Source organism: Pseudophryne corroboree, chromosome 9, assembly GCF_028390025.1.
Source record: "Pseudophryne corroboree isolate aPseCor3 chromosome 9, aPseCor3.hap2, whole genome shotgun sequence".
NCBI classification, from domain to species: domain Eukaryota; kingdom Metazoa; phylum Chordata; class Amphibia; order Anura; family Myobatrachidae; genus Pseudophryne; species Pseudophryne corroboree.
Window position 1 is genome coordinate 293,321,983 of NC_086452.1, and position 13,243 is coordinate 293,335,225.

Below are 13,243 nucleotides of genomic sequence, written 5' to 3' on the forward strand. Positions count from 1 at the left end.
GTACTGAGAATAATAAGAAGGCGAGGAGTAAGAACGATACTCGTGGTTCCGGATTGGCCAAGAAGAGCTTGGTACCCAGAACTTCAAGAAATGATATCAGAGGACCCATGGCCTCAACCGCTCAGACAGGATCTGCTACAGCAGGGGCCCTGTCTGTTCCAAGACTTACCGCGGCTGCGTTTGACGGCATGGCGGTTGAATTCCGGATCCTAAAGGAAAAGGGCATTCCGGAGGAAGTCATTCCTACGCTGATAAAAGCTAGGAAAGAAGTAACCGCAAACCATTATCACCGTATTTGGCGAAAATATGTTGCGTGGTGTGAGGCCAGGAAGGCCCCTACTGAGGAATTTCAGCTGGGTCGTTTTCTGCACTTCCTACAGTCGGGAGTGACTATGGGCCTAAAATTGGGTTCCATTAAGGTCCAGATTTCGGCTCTGTCGATTTTCTTCCAGAAAGAACTGGCTTCACTGCCTGAAGTTCAGACATTTGTAAAGGGAGTGCTACATATTCAGCCCCCTTTTGTGCCTCCTGTGGCACTTTGGGATCTCAACGTGGTGTTGAGTTTCCTAAAATCACATTGGTTTGAGCCACTTAAAACTGTGGATCTGAAATATCTCACGTGGAAAGTGGTCATGTTATTGGCCTTGGTTTCGGCCAGGCGTGTGTCAGAATTGGCGGCTTTGTCATGTAAAAGCCCTTATCTGATTTTCCATATGGATAGGGCAGAATTGAGGACTCGTCCCCAGTTTCTCCCTAAGGTGGTATCAGCTTTTCACTTGAACCAACCTATTGTAGTGCCTGCGGCTACTAGGGACTTGGAAGATTCCAAGTTACTGGACGTAGTCAGGGCCTTGAAAATTTATGTTTCCAGGATGGCTGGAGTCAGGAAAACTGACTCGCTTTTTATCCTGTATGCACCCAACAAACTAGGTGCTCCTGCTTCTAAGCAGACTATTGCTCGCTGGATTTGTAGCACAATTCAGCTGGCGCATTCTGCGGCTGGATTGCCGCATCCTAAATCAGTAAAAGCCCATTCCACAAGGAAAGTGGGCTCATCTTGGGCGGCTGCCCGAGGGGTCTCGGCTTTACAACTTTGCCGAGCTGCAACTTGGTCAGGGGCAAACACGTTTGCTAAATTTTACAAATTTGATACCCTGGCTGAGGAGGACCTTGAGTTCTCTCATTCGGTGCTGCAGAGTCATCCGCACTCTCCCGCCCGTTTGGGAGCTTTGGTATAATCCCCATGGTCCTTACGGAGTTCCCAGCATCCACTAGGACATCAGAGAAAATAAGATTTTACTCACTGGTAAATCTATTTCTCGTAGTCCGTAGTGGATGCTGGGCGCCCATCCCAAGTGCGGATTGTCTGCAATACTTGTATATAATTATTGCCTAACTAAAGGGTTATTGTTAAGCCATCTGTTGAGAGGCTCAGTTATATTTCATACTGTTAACTGGGTATAGTATCACGAGTTATATGGTGTGATTGGTGTGGCTGGTATGAGTCTTACCCGGGATTCAAAATCCTTCCTTATTGTGTCAGCTCTTCCGGGCACAGTGTCCTAACTGAGGTCTGGTGGAGGGACATAGAGGGAGGAGCCAGTGCACACCAGATAGTACCTAATCTTTCTTTTAGAGTGCCCAGTCTCCTGCGGAGCCCGTCTATTCCCCATGGTCCTTACGGAGTGCCCAGCATCCACTACGGACTACGAGAAATAGATTTACCGGTGAGTAAAATCTTATTTTCTAATATTCTGCAGCACCTCTTGTTCAAAACTACCAACCCTAGGAAATGATGCCTTATCATCAACAGTCATTCGTACCCATTCATCACAAAAAGCCTCTGTGTATGGACAATATTTCCTAAACAATATAACCATCAGACTCTTTTGGCCCTTGACCTTCAGCCTGAACCCTGGCTTCCGAACGTTTCTCACTTGTGCATTTGGCTCCCATTGCAGACTTTTTAAACACAAACACCAAATGGACAAGGCAAGCAATTGGTGAAAGTTCTCCGAGTTCTTTCACCAACTCCTTCTCCGTTGGAAAGTACCACGGTCCACTTCTATAATGACTGCCGCGTACCCAGTGAGGACCCTACCAGACCCCTCAACACTGGAAGTATGACGTTTTAACAGCAATAAATCAATACCCCGCCTTTTCCAGTGGAGGTTACAGGCCTACTACTTTTGGGTTTCTATCCACTAGAATTCCCCCCATCCAGTGAATGTCCACCAAGAAACTTCTTGGGAGCTCAGCGAAGGTTCTTCTCCTTACACAAATCACGTCTGCATATGCTAACACAGCGCATATGATGACACAATTTGTGCAAAATGATGCAAATGGTATCATGTTGCGCCGCGTATCACACACACACGTGCGGTCCAATCGCACGACTCAGAAATACTTGTTATTTGTGTGCCTTACGATTTTGAAGACAATTTTTCTTTTAGAAGGGTATGTCTCCGTCACCTGGGGTGTTTTGGCTAACCCCACAACTGACCTTAAACGTGCGGTTGCAAGCTGCCACGCCACTGGAGCTTCTCCTAGCTGAGTGTCTCGCCCTACGGGATCCCGAATTCCGGGGTTCAATACAATCACACCTACTTTTAACCCACACTAATACACAATATTTTTCTGTACAGAAAATTTGATTGATAGCTTGCCCCAGAGGTAGTACGCTCATAATAAGATTTTGAGTAATCTGTTTAAAATTGGATAGCTACTTGTTAATGTATAACTATAAGTGTTTTATCCCACCTTTAAATTTACTTCTATTGTGTGGCAAAAACTTGCGCTCGCTACTTTACGCAACCTTGCGTAAGTACGCAACCGTGCGTGTAATCATGCACAAGTGCGTGTTCCCGTACGCACGCTTCACGTACTATTGTACCATGCCACGTGTACACCGTGCGTTCGCAAATAAATATTCCACTCTTCTATTGATCAATTGTAAGCAATGGAACAAATTTGTGTTTCTACTGCTTTTGCTTAGTACACAATACACCTTTGTTCCTCACACACGCTGGAAATCACCCATGGGGATAACTTCCGTTGTGTGCTGCCTAAACTTTTAGGCCAGAACAGAGTCTTTTATGTGTTTTACAAGTACCCACTTAAACAAATACACCAAATGTATAACAAATAACTTATCTGGTTCTATTCAGATCTATAATGACTATTACAACCTATGGCAACAATATGTGAGAATATATGCAAAATATCAGTATGCTTGTGCGCATTTTTGTGCCAAAAGTAACACACAAAAAAAATTGCTTTTCCTTGCTGTCCTGCGGTTCGCACCAGCACCTCTGAGACTATACAGGACAGACGTGGTTTAACAACATTAGGTAGTTTTAACTAGAGATGAGCGCCTGAAATTTTTCGGGTTTTGTGTTTTGGTTTTGGGTTCGGTTCCGCGGCCGTGTTTTGGGTTCGAACGCGTTTTGGCAAAACCTCACCGAATTTTTTTTGTCGGATTCGGGTGTGTTTTGGATTCGGGTGTTTTTTTCAAAAAACACTAAAAAACAGCTTAAATCATAGAATTTGGGGGTCATTTTGATCCCAAAGTATTATTAACCTCAAAAACCATAATTTACACTCATTTTCAGTCTATTCTGAATACCTCACACCTCACAATATTATTTTTAGTCCTAAAATTTGCACCGAGGTCGCTGTGTGAGTAAGATAAGCGACCCTAGTGGCCGACACAAACACCGGGCCCATCTAGGAGTGGCACTGCAGTGTCACGCAGGATGTCCCTTCCAAAAAACCCTCCCCAAACAGCACATGACGCAAAGAAAAAAAGAGGCGCAATGAGGTAGCTGTGTGAGTAAGATTAGCGACCCTAGTGGCCGACACAAACACCGGGCCCATCTAGGAGTGGCACTGCAGTGTCACGCAGGATGGCCCTTCCAAAAAACTCTCCCCAAACAGCACATGACGCAAAGAAAAAAAGAGGCGCAATGAGGTAGCTGTGTGAGTAAGATTAGCGACCCTAGTGGCCGACACAAACACCGGGCCCATCTAGGAGTGGCACTGCAGTGTCACGCAGGATGTCCCTTCCAAAAAACCCTCCCCAAACAGCACATGACGCAAAGAAAAAAAGAGGCGCAATGAGGTAGCTGTGTGAGTAAGATTAGCGACCCTAGTGGCCGACACAAACACCGGGCCCATCTAGGAGTGGCACTGCAGTGTCACGCAGGATGTCCCTTCCAAAAAACCCTCCCCAATCAGCACATGATGCAAAGAAAAAGAAAAGAAAAAAGAGGTGCAAGATGGAATTGTCCTTGGGCCCTCCCACCCACCCTTATGTTGTATAAACAAAACAGGACATGCACACTTTAACCAACCCATCAATTCAGTGACAGGGTCTGCCACACGACTGTGACTGATATGACGGGTTGGTTTGGACCCCCCCCAAAAAAGAAGCAATTAATCTCTCCTTGCACAAACTGGCTCTACAGAGGCAAGATGTCCACCTCATCTTCACCCTCCGATATATCACCGTGTACATCCCCCTCCTCACAGATTATCAATTCGTCCCCACTGGAATCCACCATCTCAGCTCCCTGTGTACTTTGTGGAGGCAATTGCTGCTGGTCAATGTCTCCGCGGAGGAATTGATTATAATTCATTTTAATGAACATCATCTTCTCCACATTTTCTGGATGTAACCTCGTACGCCGATTGCTGACAAGGTGAGCGGCGGCACTAAACACTCTTTCGGAGTACACACTTGTGGGAGGGCAACTTAGGTAGAATAAAGCCAGTTTGTGCAAGGGCCTCCAAATTGCCTCTTTTTCCTGCCAGTATAAGTACGGACTGTGTGACGTGCCTACTTGGATGCGGTCACTCATATAATCCTCCACCATTCTATCAATGTTGAGAGAATCATATGCAGTGACAGTAGACGACATGTCCGTAATCGTTGTCAGGTCCTTCAGTCCGGACCAGATGTCAGCATCAGCAGTCGCTCCAGACTGCCCTGCATCACCGCCAGCGGGTGGGCTCGGAATTCTGAGCCTTTTCCTCGCACCCCCAGTTGCGGGAGAATGTGAAGGAGGAGATGTTGACAGGTCGCGTTCCGCTTGACTTGACAATTTTGTCACCAGCAGGTCTTTCAACCCCAGCAGACCTGTGTCTGCCGGAAAGAGAGATCCAAGGTAGGCTTTAAATCTAGGATCGAGCACGGTGGCCAAAATGTAGTGCTCTGATTTCAACAGATTGACCACCCGTGAATCCTTGTTAAGCGAATTAAGGGCTGCATCCACAAGTCCCACATGCCTAGCGGAATCGCTCCCTTTTAGCTCCTTCTTCAATGCCTCCAGCTTCTTCTGCAAAAGCCTGATGAGGGGAATGACCTGACTCAGGCTGGCAGTGTCTGAACTGACTTCACGTGTGGCAAGTTCAAAGGGCATCAGAACCTTGCACAACGTTGAAATCATTCTCCACTGCACTTGAGACAGGTGCATTCCACCTCCTATATCGTGCTCAATTGTATAGGCTTGAATGGCCTTTTGCTGCTCCTCCAACCTCTGAAGCATATAGAGGGTTGAATTCCACCTCGTTACCACTTCTTGCTTCAGATGATGGCAGGGCAGGTTCAGTAGTTTTTGGTGGTGCTCCAGTCTTCTGTACGTGGTGCCTGTACGCCGAAAGTGTCCCGCAATTTTTCTGGCCACCGACAGCATCTCTTGCACGCCCCTGTCGTTTTTTAAAAAATTCTGCACCACCAAATTCAAGGTATGTGCAAAACATGGGACGTGCTGGAATTTGCCCATATTTAATGCACACACAATATTGCTGGCGTTGTCCGATGCCACAAATCCACAGGAGAGTCCAATTGGGGTAAGCCATTCCGCGATGATCTTCCTCAGTTGCCGTAAGAGGTTTTCAGCTGTGTGCGTATTCTGGAAAGCGGTGATACAAAGCGTAGCCTGCCTAGGAAAGAGTTGGCGTTTGCGAGATGCTGCTACTGGTGCCGCCGCTGCTGTTCTTGCGGCGGGAGTCCATACATCTACCCAGTGGGCTGTCACAGTCATATAGTCCTGACCCTGCCCTGCTCCACTTGTCCACATGTCCGTGGTTAAGTGGACATTGGGTACAACTGCATTTTTTAGGACACTGGTGAGTCTTTTTCTGACGTCCGTGTACATTCTCGGTATCGCCTGCCTAGAGAAGTGGAACCTAGATGGTATTTGGTAACGGGGGCACACTGCCTCAATAAATTGTCTAGTTCCCTGTGAACTAACGGCGGATACCGGACGCACGTCTAACACCAACATAGTTGTCAAGGACTCAGTTATCCGCTTTGCAGTAGGATGACTGCTGTGATATTTCATCTTCCTCGCAAAGGACTGTTGAACAGTCAATTGCTTACTGGAAGTAGTACAAGTGGGCTTACGACTTCCCCTCTGGGATGACCATCGACTCCCAGCGGCAACAACAGCAGCGCCAGCAGCAGTAGGCGTTACACGCAAGGATGCATCGGAGGAATCCCAGGCAGGAGAGGACTCGTCAGAATTGCCAGTGACATGGCCTGCAGGACTATTGGCATTCCTGGGGAAGGAGGAAATTGACACTGAGGGAGTTGGTGGGGTGGTTTGCGTGAGCTTGGTTACAAGAGGAAGGGATTTACTGGTCAGTGGACTGCTTCCGCTGTCACCCAAAGTTTTTGAACTTGTCACTGACTTATTATGAATGCGCTGCAGGTGACGTATAAGGGAGGATGTTCCGAGGTGGTTAACGTCCTTACCCCTACTTATTACAGCTTGACAAAGGGAACACACGGCTTGACACCTGTTGTCCGCATTTCTGGTGAAATACCTCCACACCGAAGAGCTGATTTTTTTGGTATTTTCACCTGGCATGTCAACGGCCATATTCCTCCCACGGACAACAGGTGTCTCCCCGGGTGCCTGACTTAAACAAACCACCTCACCATCAGAATCCTCCTGGTCAATTTCCTCCCCAGCGCCAGCAACACCCATATCCTCCTCATCCTGGTGTACTTCAACACTGACATCTTCAATCTGACTATCAGGAACTGGACTGCGGGTGCTCCTTCCAGCACTTGCAGGGGGCGTGCAAATGGTGGAAGGCGCATGCTCTTCACGTCCAGTGTTGGGAAGGTCAGGCATCGCAACCGACACAATTGGACTCTCCTTGTGGATTTGGGATTTCGAAGAATGCACAGTTCTTTGCTGTGCTGCTTTTGCCAGCTTGAGTCTTTTCATTTTTCTAGCGAGAGGCTGAGTGCTTCCATCCTCATGTGAAGCTGAACCACTAGCCATGAACATAGGCCAGGGCCTCAGCCGTTCCTTGCCACTCCGTGTGGTAAATGGCATATTGGCAAGTTTACGCTTCTCCTCCGACAATTTTATTTTAGGTTTTGGAGTCCTTTTTTTACTGATATTTGGTGTTTTGGATTTGACATGCTCTGTACTATGACATTGGGCATCGGCCTTGGCAGACGACGTTGCTGGCATTTCATCGTCTCGGCCATGACTAGTGGCAGCAGCTTCAGCACGAGGTGGAAGTGGATCTTGATCTTTCCCTAATTTTGGAACCTCAACATTTTTGTTCTCCATATTTTAATAGGCACAACTAAAAGGCACCTCAGGTAAACAATGGAGATGGATGGATTGGATACTAGTATACAATTATGGACGGGCTGCCGAGTGCCGACACAGAGGTAGCCACAGCCGTGAACTACCGCACTGTACTGTGTCTGCTGCTAATATATAGACTGGTTGATAAAGAGATAGTATACTCGTAACTAGTATGTATGTATAAAGAAAGAAAAAAAAACCACGGTTAGGTGGTATATACAATTATGGACGGGCTGCCGAGTGCCGACACAGAGGTAGCCACAGCCGTGAACTACCGCACTGTACTGTGTCTGCTGCTAATATATAGACTGGTTGATAAAGAGATAGTATACTCGTAACTAGTATGTATGTATAAAGAAAGAAAAAAAAAACACGGTTAGGTGGTATAAACAATTATGGACGGGCTGCCGAGTGCCGACACAGAGGTAGCCACAGCCGTGAACTACCGCACTGTACTGTGTCTGCTGCTAATATATAGACTGGTTGATAAAGAGATAGTATACTCGTAACTAGTATGTATGTATAAAGAAAGAAAAAAAAAACCACGGTTAGGTGGTATATACAATTATGGACGGGCTGCCGAGTGCCGACACAGAGGTAGCCACAGCCGTGAACTACCGCACTGTACTGTGTCTGCTGCTAATATATAGACTGGTTGATAAAGAGATAGTATACTCGTAACTAGTATGTATGTATAAAGAAAGAAAAAAAAACCACGGTTAGGTGGTATATACAATTATGGACGGGCTGCCGAGTGCCGACACAGAGGTAGCCACAGCCGTGAACTACCGCACTGTACTGTGTCTGCTGCTAATATAGACTGGTTGATAAAGAGATAGTATACTCGTAACTAGTATGTATGTATAAAGAAAGAAAAAAAAACCACGGTTAGGTGGTATATACAATTATGGACGGGCTGCCGAGTGCCGACACAGAGGTAGCCACAGCCGTGAACTACCGCACTGTACTGTGTCTGCTGCTAATATATAGACTGGTTGATAAAGAGATAGTATACTCGTAACTAGTATGTATGTATAAAGAAAGAAAAAAAAACCACGGTTAGGTGGTATATACAATTATGGACGGGCTGCCGAGTGCCGACACAGAGGTAGCCACAGCCGTGAACTACCGCACTGTACTGTGTCTGCTGCTAATATAGACTGGTTGATAAAGAGATAGTATACTCGTAACTAGTATGTATGTATAAAGAAAGAAAAAAAAACCACGGTGTTAGGGTCTCCTGCCCTGTGCTGCCACGTCGTCATGGCAACCGGGGGACAAGTGCTAGTGGAGTAACCTGAGCGCAGCTGATACTCCGGTTCGGGTTTTTTGCTGTGCAGTTGTTATAGGCTCTGTGGAAGCATATCCACAGCAACAGAAGATAATTCAGATCAAAACCAAATAAAAATAGGCAGAGAGAAGAACATAGCTAGGAACAGAAAAAGCACAAACAAAACTCTAAAAGCTATGTGTGCAAATGCTAGGAGCTTAGGAAATAAAATCCCAGAACTAACTGCAATAATGACAAGGGATGATCTAGACATTGTGGCAATTACAGAGTCATGGTACAATGAAAATCATGACTGGGACATAGCTATACCGGGATATACTTTGTTTAGGAAGGACAGAATTGGAAAAATCGGGGGAGGGGTAGCAATGTATGTAAAAAATGCCATAAAGACTACATTAATACAAAGTATTGAAGAAAAAACTGAGGCCCTTTGGGTGACCATAGAAACAGGGGAAAAGTTGATTATTCGTATTGGCGTGATATACAGGCCACCAGGTCAGGAAGAGGAACTTGACAAGAACCTATTGCAGGACATAACTAAAATGGCATTAAAAGGAGAGGTAATAATCATGGGAGACTTTAATCTTCCTGATGTAAACTGGGAGGTGTCTGTTGCTAGTTCCACTAGAAGTAGGAACATTTTAAATTCCCTTCAGGGAGCATCCCTCCACCAATTGGTGAGGGAGCCCACTCGGAAAGACGCAATATTAGACTTAATACTTACAAATGGAGACAGATTATCAGACGTAAAAGTGGGTGAAAACCTCGGATCCAGTGATCATCAAGCAGTATGGTTCAGCATTAAGACAGAGACTGACTCGTCCCATACAAAAACAAAGGTGTTGGATTTTAGGAAGGCTGATTTTGTAGGGATGGGAAAATGTGTAAGCGATTCTTTGGCAGAGTGGAGGAACTTGGAAACAGTGCAGGAGAGGTGGAAAACATTCAAATGTGCAATATTGAAGGCAACAGACCTTTGTATCAAAACTGTTAGGAAAAACACAAGGAAAAGGAAGCCAGTGTGGTTTGCAAAAGAAGTAGCAAATATTGTGAGAGCAAAAAAGATGGCTTTTAGGAAATATAAGCAGACACAAAATAATGAAGACAAAAAGATATATCTTGTTAGACAGAAGGAGACAAAGAAGGTAATCAGATGTGCAAAGGCACAAGCTGAGGAGAAAATGGCCCAGTCAGTGGGTAAAGGAGGCAAAACTTTTTTTAGGTATATAAGCGAAAAAAGAAAAACAAAAGGCGGAATTATAAAACTAAAGACGGACACTGGGAATCTTGTTGAGGGAGACAATTTAATAGCAGATCATCTTAATGATTATTTTTGCTCAGTATTTACTACTGAAAGAGAGGGGAAGGGGCCACAGTTAAGTTGCAGGGATATTCAGGAAAATGAAACAAGTACATTTACAGAGGAGAAGGTCCTAACAGAACTCTCAAAGCTGAAAGTGGACAAATCTATGGGGCCAGATGGGATACATCCAAGGATACTAAAAGAACTTAAAGAGGTGCTGGTAGCACCATTGACAGAATTATTCAACCAGTCATTAGCTACAGGAGAAATTCCAGGGGACTGGAAAAGAGCAAACGTAGTCCCACTGCACAAAAGTGGAAGCAAGGAAGAGGCAAACAACTACAGACCAGTGAGTCTTACATCAGTAGTAGGGAAATTGATGGAAACACTCTTAAAAGAAAGAGTTGTAGATCATCTCAAATCCGGCAATTTACTGGATCCCAAACAGCATGGATTCACTGGGGGAAGATCATGTCAAACAAATCTTATTGACTTTTTTGATTGTGTGACTAAAGTGATGGATAAAGGTGGAGCCATGGATATAGCTTATCTTGACTTTAGTAAGGCTTTTGACACAGTTCCACATCGCAGACTGCTAAATAAACTTGAAAGTTTGGGATTGGATATTAGGATTATTGAATGGATAAGATCTTGGTTGAAGGATAGAAAACAGAGAGTTGTGGTAAATGGAGTGCATTCACAGGAGGGAAATGTTACCAGTGGAGTACCCCAGGGATCTGTACTTGGACCAGTGCTTTTCAATATCTTTATTGGTGACATTGCAAATGGGATTAAAGGGAAAGTATGCCTTTTTGCAGATTACACAAAGGTATGCAACAGGGTAGACACACCAGGTGGGGTAAAACAAATGATTGAGGATCTAGGTAGACTAGAGGAATGGTCAAGAGTCTGGCAATTACAGTTTAATGCCAAAAAATGCAAAATCATGCACTTGGGTCTCAAAAATCCTAAAGCTAAATACAGTATTAATGGCACTATACTGGAAACTACTGAGGAGGAAAGGGATCTAGGAGTCACTATTTCAGATGACTTAAAGGCAGGTAAGCAATGTAACAAGGCAATGAGGAAGGCTAGTCAGATGCTTGGCTGCATTGGGAGAGGAATCAGCAGCAGAAAGAAAGAAGTAATAATGCCACTGTATAGGTCATTGGTACGGCCTCATCTAGAATACTGTATTCAGTTCTGGAGGCCATATCTTCAAAAGGATATTAATACATTAGAAACTGTACAAAGGAGGGCAACTAAAATGGTGCATGGCCTACATCACAAAACATACCCAGAAAGACTAAGAAATCTCAATATGTATAGTTTGGAGCAGAGAAGAGAAAGGGGGGACATGATAGAAACTTTCAAATATATGAAGGGTTTTAACAAAGTCCAGGAGGGAAACATTCTCCAAATGAAGAGAAGCAATAGGACACGAGGACATGCACTGAGACTGGAGGGGGGGAGGTTCAGGGGAAATTTGCGGAAAAATTATTTCACAGAAAGGGTAGTGGACAAGTGGAATAGCCTCCCATCAGAGGTGGTAGAGGCTAAGACAGTAGAGCAATTTAAACATGCATGGGATAGACATAAGGATATCCTTACAAAGAAATAAGGAACAAATAAGGTTAGTGATAAAAAAAAAAAATAATATATAAAAAAAAAAGGGGCAGACTAGATGGGCCAAGTGGTTCTTATCTGCCGACAAATTCTATGTTTCTATGTTTCTATGTTTCTGTGCACGGCAGGGGATCCGGTGCTGGTTTTTGTGCTCACAGTCTGTGAGGTCTGAGTGGGGCGTGGACAGCACCTGCTTTATAAGGCTTCTTTTCAGGGTAAGCAGATGCTGCTGAATCTTTGTTGGTTAGTCAGTTCATGAAAGTTAGCCAGTACTGTGTAGCTTTGTATTTGTTTGTTGCTTACTGCAAATAGGCCTGGGGATTTGGTATTACACTCTGCCAATCCAGACCTAGCAGTAAGACTGGAGTCAGTCGTTTAGCTTGCTGGGGTTCTGTACTACTCTGTGAACTTAGCAAGTTTGCGGCTGTATTCTAAGACTTGCCTGTCTAATCCTGTCTCACTGTGCTAGGTGTCAGGGGTCAGTTTAGTGGCAGTAAGCTAAAACCTGTGCACTGCAAGTGAGAATCAGGATTGTGGAGAGTCTCCTTGTGTCTATCATTCCATCTCTGACCAAGGAGTTTACTGCCACACCCGTTGGTAACCCTTTAGGGTTTTGCTGTTGCCCTTAGCAACAGCATTTCGGGTTCTCTACGTATTAAAACACAACATCTTGCTTTTTCCATCTGTGCAGTTCTAATACAAGGGAGATACCCAGTTCCTTAGCCTCTGGGCTTCTCTGTTCACTTTCTGTGTATTTTGTTACCCTATCACCTTCTATGTACGTTATGTCATATTCCCCAGTTTGTCTGTGAGTCCATTTGTTTTGCATAACAGTTCAAACACCAGTACATTCCTGCAGACACTGGAGTGCATAACAGTTCTGACACCAGTACTTTCCTGCAGGCACTGGTGTGCATAACATATTCAGCAGCCCAATACTCCTGTTGAAATTTTGTGGGAATATGGAGCATACCCCTCAAAATACGTTGCAACAGGTGGTCGATCAGGTGCAGGTCCTGACTCGACAATTTAATGATTTGTCCATTAAAATGCACACCTCCCAGGCTGCTGGCGGAGCTCCCGCAGCAGCAGCACCTGCAGGGGTTAAGGAGCCGAAAGTAAATCTCCCGGATCGTTTTTCTGGAGATCGCTCGCAGTTCTTTTGTTTCAAGGAGAGCTGCAAGCTATACTTCCGGCTTAGGCCTCAGTCTTCTGGGTCGGAGATTCAGCGGGTGGGCATAGTGATTTCCTTGCTACAAGGAGACCCACAGGTCTGGGCATATGGGTTGCAGCCTGACTGTCCGTCGCTTAAAAGTGTTGATGCTTTTTTTACGGCACTGGGCATGTTGGGTCCGCTGTGCGTTTTCTGGTCAGTGAAACGCACGATGACAGCAAGGATATCCACGTACC